Source organism: Eptesicus fuscus, chromosome 2 (assembly GCF_027574615.1).
Source record: "Eptesicus fuscus isolate TK198812 chromosome 2, DD_ASM_mEF_20220401, whole genome shotgun sequence".
Classification (NCBI taxonomy): Eukaryota; Metazoa; Chordata; class Mammalia; order Chiroptera; family Vespertilionidae; genus Eptesicus; species Eptesicus fuscus.
In genome coordinates this window covers 6208976-6218368 of record NC_072474.1, presented here as the reverse complement: position 1 = coordinate 6218368, position 9393 = coordinate 6208976, and the positions used below count along the sequence as shown (strand labels likewise).

General features: G+C 37.4%; 1 pseudogene; it reads right to left on the bottom strand.

Annotated features, from left to right (window-relative positions):
* Positions 1-8416: 8416 nt before the first annotated feature.
* LOC103294934 (40S ribosomal protein S7-like) lies at positions 8417-8991 on the bottom strand (annotated as a pseudogene).
* Between the last annotated feature and the right edge of the window lie 402 nt (positions 8992-9393).

The following is a 9393-nucleotide window of genomic DNA, read 5'->3' as shown; positions in this document are numbered from 1 at the left end:
CTGCTGATAACGTGAAGCAACAGAATCTCAAACATCAATAATCATTTCGTTCAGTATTTGCATGCCCTCAATTTATCAACGGTTGCTGGTTTTGTACTGTAAATTTTACCCTTTATGTATCTCCATAAAAAAAAAAATCAAGTTGCACTTTAAGGTAATTTTTTTTTTGCTCAAGGCTTAGTCTGGCTTTGCCCATTATTTCAAATCAATTAAACCTGAAAAGGAGTGAAAATTAAGTGAGTGATCAACTGTTAAAGTGTGTATACATTTTTGGGGACACCCTATATCATGTTGCTTCCAGATCAATGTCAATTTCCTCCCTTCTTAAAACATTTTGGATTGTTATTTAGTGCCCAATAGGATAATTACAATCAAGGAAACTGATGAGATAATCCTGTGGTGTTAGTTGTTACTTCAACTGTTTTGTTTCTGATTTTATTTATTTGGGTCCTCTCTCTTTATTTCTTGATGAGTCTGGTTAAAGGTTCATTAATCTTGTTTATGATTGTAAGAAAATACTATGAAAAACTATGTGCCAACAAGTGGGCAATGTAGTGGAAATGGAAAAATTCCTAGAAAAATACAATATACAAAAACTGAATAAGGAAGGATCAGAAAACCTGAATAGGACAAAAACAATTGATGAAATTAAAGCAGTAATAATAAAAAAAAACTCCCAACAAACAAAAGCCCTGGTCTGGACTGTTTAACATGGGAGTTTTACCAAGCATTCAAAGAAGAACTAACACCGATCTTTCTCAAAGTATTCCAAAAAATCCAAATGGAAAGAACATTACCAAGCTCTTTTTATAAGGGCAGCATTATTCTAATTCTAAAACCAGATAAAGACATTACAAAGAAAGATAATTACAGATCCATAGCCTTGATGAACATAGATGCCAAAATCCTCATCAAAATATTAACAAATCAGATCCAGCAATATATTAAAAAGATCATATACCATGACCAAGTGGGATTTATTCCAGTGATGCAAGGCTGGTACAATATTCACAAATCAATAAATATGATACATCATATAAACAAATTGAAAATTAATAATCACATGATCATATCAATAGATGTAGTAAAAGCATTCCACAAAAGCCAACACCCATATATGTAAAACTCTCAGCAAAGTGGCAATAGAGGGATTATACTTCAAGATAATAAAGACCATATATAACAAATCTATAGACAACATCATAATCAATAGGCAAAATATATTTTAATAGAATCAGAAGTGTGATTGTTTATAGTGGTTAAGATTAATTTGTAAAGACAAAAAAAGTACTTTCTGGATTAATGGAAATATTCCATATCATGATATTTATCACATCAAGTTTTACAATTACTAGTACACTCTCAGTAAGGGTTAAGCAGTGACTATCTACTCTCATACACCTTAATCTTGAAATTCCACTATCTCATCCTTACCCACACTAAGGTAAGGAATGAAGGTTGCTTTACTGAAATATGGCAAGGAAGAAACCTCAAGACATTTTGGAAACTTCAAGGACTTGAAGAATTGACCCAAACCTACAAGCATTGCATGCAAACTCTGATGGCAACTGTGACTTGGCTTCTCTGCCTGAGGGTCTGACTGCTCATTGAAGCTCAATCTAATGATTCCTGGTAAAAGATTCCAGCAAAGCAAATTTAAAAAGCCTGTGTGACCTATTGGATCAGTTACTATTCTTGTTGTGTTTATGCAAATAATCAGGCCAAATTAAAACTGGACTTAATGCAGTCTCTTTTAAAATGAGGGTAATCTTAGGGAGAAAAAATATGTTTCAATGGAAAGCACAATGTCCAATTATGGATATTGAACTCAAATGCAGTTAACTGTCTTCAAAGTTTTGTTTTTAAATCTGTGTCTTTGTATGCCACACAGACCTCAGCACCTGATGACATCACCAGCGATGTTCTAACTTCAGACAATCTATCAGATTGTCATTGCTTGATTTCATTCCAGCAAAAGCCTTGCAGCTGGAAGTCTCCTCAACTAGTTTATTATTTGCTGTGTTCATTGACCTTTGCATTATTTTGTTCTTCCTTCTATTTTCATAGAATATGTGCCTATGTCCTTATTTACCTGACTGCTTGTGCACATAGTATAAGCCTTACTTTAGAAGTCATCTGCATCACTGTCTCCTAAAATGAGACTCAACAGTTGGACTTATGGTCTTATGGACTTATGGACTTATCACCTTCCCTTGAATATGCTTTCCCTTTTCTGCTCAAATTTTCTCACAGAGGAAATCTTAGAATATTTCCCTTAGTTTAATTTAAGTATGGTATACAGAAGGGCTTTGAACAGGTGGGGCACCTGGCCTTCAGGGGATCCACTCCTTCAGACTAATCTGGGACACTGTAAAGTTAGTCTTTCCCTTTATCACATGGGTGTTACCTCTCACTAGACCTTCACTTATTCTTTATAAGATTACAAAGAGGCTTGTTTCTCTCTAAATGGGGGACTGATACCATTGTAATTAGCTAGTTATTAATAATAGCAAAGGAGCAAAAGAGAGGCCAGATATGATAAGTAATTTGGGCTGCTTCACCAGAAAGCTGAAATTTTACACTCCCCAGGGGAACCACCAGCCCATTCCATGATGATTGCTGGGGAAAAGGACTGGAAAAAGGGAAGAATGGACCCATGCACAGTGAAGTTGGGTGCTTACTGTCAGTCAAAACTGAGAAAAGAATTCATTGGCTAGGCAGTGCCTTTGCAAGCCTGTGATAATTTGGGGATACATAATACCTCAGCCAAAGCAGTTTGTGCTCTCTTGGTCCTCTCTCAGCTCTCTTGCATTCACCCATATGGCCCATGGCCATGTGGACCTTACATGTAATGGACAAATGGACTATAGCTTGGAGCACAAATTAAGCTAGCCTGATGGCACAGACTATGTCCAAACATGGAACAGAAACTCTGGACACTAAGTTTGATGTTAGCTCCGCTGAAGCCAACATCTACACTTCTTCCTTGGTGGGTCAAAAGGAAATGTGACAATTGAGCCTGAGGGGTGTAATTCCACAAAAAAACAGGGTTTCTATAATATCTCATCCTCCTCTGCAAGTCTCAGAAAATTCCTTTCTCAGGATATTGCAAGAAGCCCACTCCCACTAGCTATTGGTGCAGATGATGAGCTCTCCACACCGATAACATATTCAATGCCTGTTTAGAAATATGCCAATGATTTCTGAATATTCTATTACAATTTATGTCATTTTGTATATTTAGTTCCTGGATACTTGATTATTATATTTGACAAAGCTTTGAAATTAAGTATATTGTCTGTGTAAATGCACATATTTAGCTAATCTTAACTAATAATAGACAAACATGTAAATTGACCATACCTCCACTACACGTACAGCCAATCAGGAGTGAGTATGCAAATTAACCCATCAAAGATGGCGGGTTAATTTGCATATGCAGGTGCAGAGTGGCTGGGAGGGGCGGGACACCTGCTATGAGGAGGAGCAGGGGCGGTGGAGGGAGCTACAGGAGAAGTGCTCTGGAAGGGAGAGAGAACTTGTGGGCTCCCAGGCAGCTGGGAGCAAAGCCAGGGGAAGGAAGGCCTATTCTTGCATGAGTATCGTGCAACGGGCCTCTAGTAATTTTAATCATTCAGAATGAAAGATGAAAAGGTTTTTTTTCCCCTCAAATTTGTAATTTGGAACTGGAACAAATATAATTATGCAATTGAAGTTGACTTGACAATATTGCTGAGTCTAAAATTTTCAGGTTTATTACATTTGTGCCAATTTGTACCCAGCAAAAATAGACACCCAGCTGCCCTGAAGTTGGTGCTTTAGAAGGACCAGATCAGACTTTCTTTCACTCATGACTATTACCATGTCCCACTCTACAGTCTAAAGAATGGTGTCAGGAAGATGACACTCCCACCTGAGGATGTGGTCCCCTTTTTAATCCACTTTTTGATGTTCAGAAACCTAGAATTTGTAGTCTCAAAGGACTGTTGGCAGAGCATTCTAACTACTGCAAAGATTTGCACAATTTTAAACCTGAGGGTCGCTAGGAGGCAACTGTTGCAAGGGTGGGATGGGTGGCATAGGTAAAGCCCCACTGGTAAAAAGTGGTGCAGCATGGTAAAAGGTAAGATGAATTCATAAGCAGTCACTCCAAGGAGTATAAGTTCAAATCTGACCTCCAGGGTTTTATGAAAGTATTTATCAATGGAGAAGGATGAAACCTATTTTACAATGTAACTTGTTGCTTTCATTTCTAACTTTCAAATATTTATAAACATATGAACCTCTATCTGTACTCTGGCCCCAGGTACCCCAGTATTGAACATGAATCTGATTATGATAATAGTCTAAACAGCAAGTAAAGAAAGAAAAAGATTGAGAATAAACCATCATAATTAACAATCAATTTGAAAAATATAGTTTCCAAATATTTAAGCTTGTTTTCCTCTCTTTAGGTGAGCTAAACAGACAGACCATATGGTCTAATAAAAATGACAAAACTTCACCTTATGTTATATTTTATTTAAAATTATTCATAAGTTAAAATGTTTCTTAATGTAAGAACTCTGAATGATGGTATAAACATTTCTTGTCTTAAAGTATATACCATAACAGGATTTTGATGATCATGAATTATATATGATTACTAGAGGCCCAGTGCATGAAATTCATGCAGGAGGGGGAGGGAGAGTGTCCCTCAGCCCAGCTTGCACCCTCTCCGATCTGGGACCCCTCAAGGGATGTCTGACTGCCCATTTAGGCCTGATCCCACAATCCAGGACTGCTGGCTCCCAACTGCTCACCTGCCTGCCTGCCTGATTGCCCCTAACTGCTTCTGCCTACCAGCCTGATCACCCCCTAACCACTCCCCTGCCAGCCTGATCAATGCCTAACTGCTCCCCAGCCAGCCCGATTGCCCCTAACTGCCCTCCCCTGCCAGCCTGGTTGCCCCTAACTGTCCTCCCCTGCAGGCCTGGTGAAGTAGGTTAGCAAAAAAAGAACATAGTGGTGCATATATTCATTCTGATGGGTGTTTCTGAGTTCTTGGGATATATTCCTAGAAGTAGGATCACTGAGTCAACTGGCAGTTCCATTTTTAGTTTTTTGAGGAAATTCCATACTGTTTTCCATAGTGGCTGCACAAGTCTGCATTCCCACCAGCAGTACATGAAGATTCCTTTTTCTCCACATCCTCGCCAGCACTTGTCATTGATTTGTTGATGATAGCCATTCTGACAGATGTGAGGTAGTACCTCCTTGTCGTTTTGACTTGCATCTCTGGGATGATCAGTGACTTTGAGCACTTTCTAATATGCCTTTGGCCTTCAGTATGAGAAAAACCCAGACATGCACCAATAGTCCAGGCCAGGTGGTTCTTCTCCTGTACTTTTGCCCTCCAAGTGCTGTAGGTCCGGAGGCTGTACATGCACTTTTATAGGGAAGGAGCAGAGAAGGAATGCTTTACACACTTTACGCAAGGCAATTTTCCTGGTGTCTGCCTTGTGTTGGGGGCCAAGCTATTATTGGCATCAGCTGCTAGTGGGAGTGAGCTTCTTGTGGAATCCCGAGAAAGTGAATTTTCTGAGACTCACATGGCAGGATGAGATATTATAGAAAGTTTTTTTTTTTTTTCCTGTGGAATTATACCCTGGAGTTTCTAAGGTCCCATTTCCTTATGTCTCTCCAAGGAAGAACTGTATTTTTGGCTTTAGCAGAACTAAAATGATAGTCAGTGTCCAAAGTTTCCATTCCCCGTTGGGACAGAATCTAATCCAGCATTAGGCTAGCTTAGTTTGTGTTCCTAGCTGTTGTCCATCGCGTGTGGAGTCTACATAGCTGTGGGCCATGTGGGCAAGAGATTCGATAGAGAGCCAAGATAATGCAAACTCCTCTGTCTGCAGGATTATGTCTTCCCAAATTATGGTGGGCTTGCATTGGCATTGCCTACTCTAGCCACTGATTTCTGTTCTCAGGTTTGACTGACAATAATCCCTTTTGCTACATCATCCCAACTTCACTGCCCATGCATCCATCCTCCCCTTTGTCCAGTCCCTTCCCCCAGCAACCTGCAGGGAATGGGCTAGTGTTTCCCTGGGGAGTGTGAAATTGCAGCTTCTTTGTGAAGCTGCCCAATGGCATGCTAATAATGTCTGGCCTCCTTTTGTTCCTTTCCTGTTATTACTAACCAGACAATTACAATGGTACCAAAAGACACCACTATTTAATAACTACGTAATTTCACATAAGAAGGAACTGTATTTTTACATAATCTCATTGCATAAGTGTAGTTTCTAATTTAATTTTACTTTGATAGAAATTAAATTACTTTCCATATTTTGAGTTTCAAAAATATTGGAGAAATTCTCTCAAAAAAGTTCTGTTCTTGTGTACGTTATTTCTTTATTTGGACTAGCTGAAGTATTAGTTTAAGATTTTCTAGAACAGCTACTTGAAAGATGAATCAGGAAAATAAATGTTCACAAAGCATTTTAGAGTAATAGTTTTTTCCAATGATATATGACACCTATTATCATGTAAGCACATTAAATTCTATTGGAAAATAAATGCAGCACAAAGTGATTTGTATGTCATATGTAAACCACAATATGGGGTTACTTGCAAATAGACTTTATGAAAGATTTTCAGATCCACTAGAAAAGTTCATTTGGCACATCACAGCTAACAGAGTAGAATCTTTCTTGGGAGGAGATCTATATCTATAGAATACTTGTAGATTTTTCAGAACAAGTGTGTGTGTGTGTGTGTGTGTGTGTGTGTGTGTGTGTGTGTGTTTAACTACTATTCTACTAACACTTGATATAAGCACCTCATCTGATCTGAATGTGTATCACTTAATCCATACATCTCCCTGTCCACTTTCCCAAGAAACAAAGTTGATTTTCTCATCATATTCGAGTTCTCTGGAGGTGCCTAAGGGTATGTGAGGTAGAGAAGCATGGAGGTCTGGAAATGCAGATAAAGGAAGACTCCCATACCCTTATTCCCTTGAATTTATTTCATCCAGAAATGTAATCCTATGATTTCATTTGAAAAATTTGTTTTATGTTCTAAAATATTTGGCAATGCTTGGGCTAATATCATTAATTTAGGTTTCAGAAATTGTTGTATAATTTTGAATCAATATTATCATAAGATTATATGCATTGTGTTTAAAATGCAGTTAAATTAAATATAACTGTTTTTTTTTTCTCTTTAGTAATTTAAGGTAGACACCTGGAAAAAATAAATAGAAATTCATGCAATTCTTATATCACTAGAAGAAGAAAAAGAAAGGCCTGCTCTAATAATGAACCAAAAATATCTGAAAAGACAGATGGGTAAGGGGATATTAAAGAAATTGTATAAATCAAATAAAATTGTTTGATTGATTGAAGGCTACAGGAAATTTCCAGAGGAAACTGACAAAACATTAATCTTTAGATATATCACCTCCTCTAAACTAAATGAGATCTTGCCTATGTTTAGAGTTCTCTATTTTTGAGTCTATGTAATGAGTTGTACAATTTATTTATACACAGCCAATTCACAAATATTTTGTATAAATTGAATAATCACATTGAACTATTTGGATCTAGTTTATAATTGAAACTCAGAAAAAAAGAGCCAACTTTATATTCATGATTGAAATGGCATGATGCAAATTGAAATTATATTCTGATTTATTTCTCAATATATTTATTAGAGCATAAAATACTAAAATACATTAGGTTAGTAATTATGATTACTATCTCATCTCCCATTAATGATAAATCATTCTATAAATAATTTTGCACTCGGTGATAGAATTTTGCTATAGGAGAATACATTACCATAAAACACTTAAAGTTGTTTCATATTTTTAAAATTATCTTGTATTGGCCCTATGCAGATTGTCAGAAAGATTGACAGTATGCTGAAGGATAGTAAACAAAGAATAATGAAAAATAACAGACTGTCAAGTTGAAGGGAGCTGATACAGGGATCAATCTTAACATTAGCTTTATTAATGATTTGAAAAGTGATGTAAATGAAAATTATTTAAATATTCAGGTGATAAGTAATTTATTTCATAGTTTAAAAACGGGAAATAATAATTGAGAATTGCAAAAAGGAATAAATGGGTGCAAACGTGCATTAAATAAGAAGGGAATATCAATTGCTCTTCATATTAAGAACATTGGAATACACTTTTACAATGTTTGAAATAAAATATAGGCAGTGGTGTAAAGTAAGGGGAGATGGAGTTAAACTATAGATGTGATGTGTCATATTCCTTTTGGTACCACCGATTGGTTGTCATCTAACTAATGGATATATACTCAGATAACACTTTCCTGAAGCAATATTATTTCTAGAAAGTTCCTTCTTAGTAATGTGATATTCTTTTTTATTGTGAATGATATTTAGCCATTTTTGTTTACAGCTGAAACTCTTGGAAATCAAAATGAACATCCTTGCCAGTGAGCTCCTTATAGCTATCAGAGAAATTTCAAGCTTGTGTTCCATGATGTGCTTTATCCCGATGCACCTTTATGAGCCGGCTGCCATCCAGGTTCACTTGGATTCTCTCGCCTACACTTTTACTGAGGAAAACCAAGTCCTCGGGGATCGCATCTAGCAAGACTGTCAGAGTGAGGCTCCTGAGATGCTTCTGTATATTTGATGATGTTTTTGTTTGTTTGTTTGTTTGTAGGCTTTTTTCAAGTTGGCTTAAGCAGAATTCTCCTCTGAGCGATAAAGACAATGTGCTTCCCACTGAACTTTTTCTTCAATTCGCTTACTAGCTGGACTTGGACTTTCTGAAAACATTTCAGTTGAGGAATAGGAACAAAGATAATAGCTTTCAGACCTACACCAACTTTATTTTATGGCTCGAGTATTCAACCCTGGTAGCTGGGCCTTGAGGCTCTGGAGATCCTAGGAAATGTGTGTCTCAAACTCAGCTGGCTTCTCTCCATTGGGCTGCGTGATCCTAATGCTGGAACTGAACATGGCCTTCTTGGTGAGTGCTGGCCTGGGTAGAAGCCTAGGTCTTCAGAGAGCTCATCAAGTTCTGGCAGCTGAAAAGCAATAATGTAATATTCTTTTTAAACAATAAGAAATACTATTACAAATAGAGAATAATTGTCAAATAAGGAAGTACTTCTATAAAATCCTACTATATTCTAGCAATTGTCTTAAAACTCATGTAAGATGTATACTAAAAAATGTGGAATTATATAAATACTAGAGGCCCGGTGCACGAAATTCGTGCACGGAGGGGGGTTGTCCCTCAGCCCAGCCTGTACCCTCTCCAATATGGGACCCCTCAAGGGATGTACGACTGCCCGTTTAGGCCCGATGTCCGGGCAGTCGGACATCCCTCTCACAATCCAGGACTGCTGGCTCCCAACT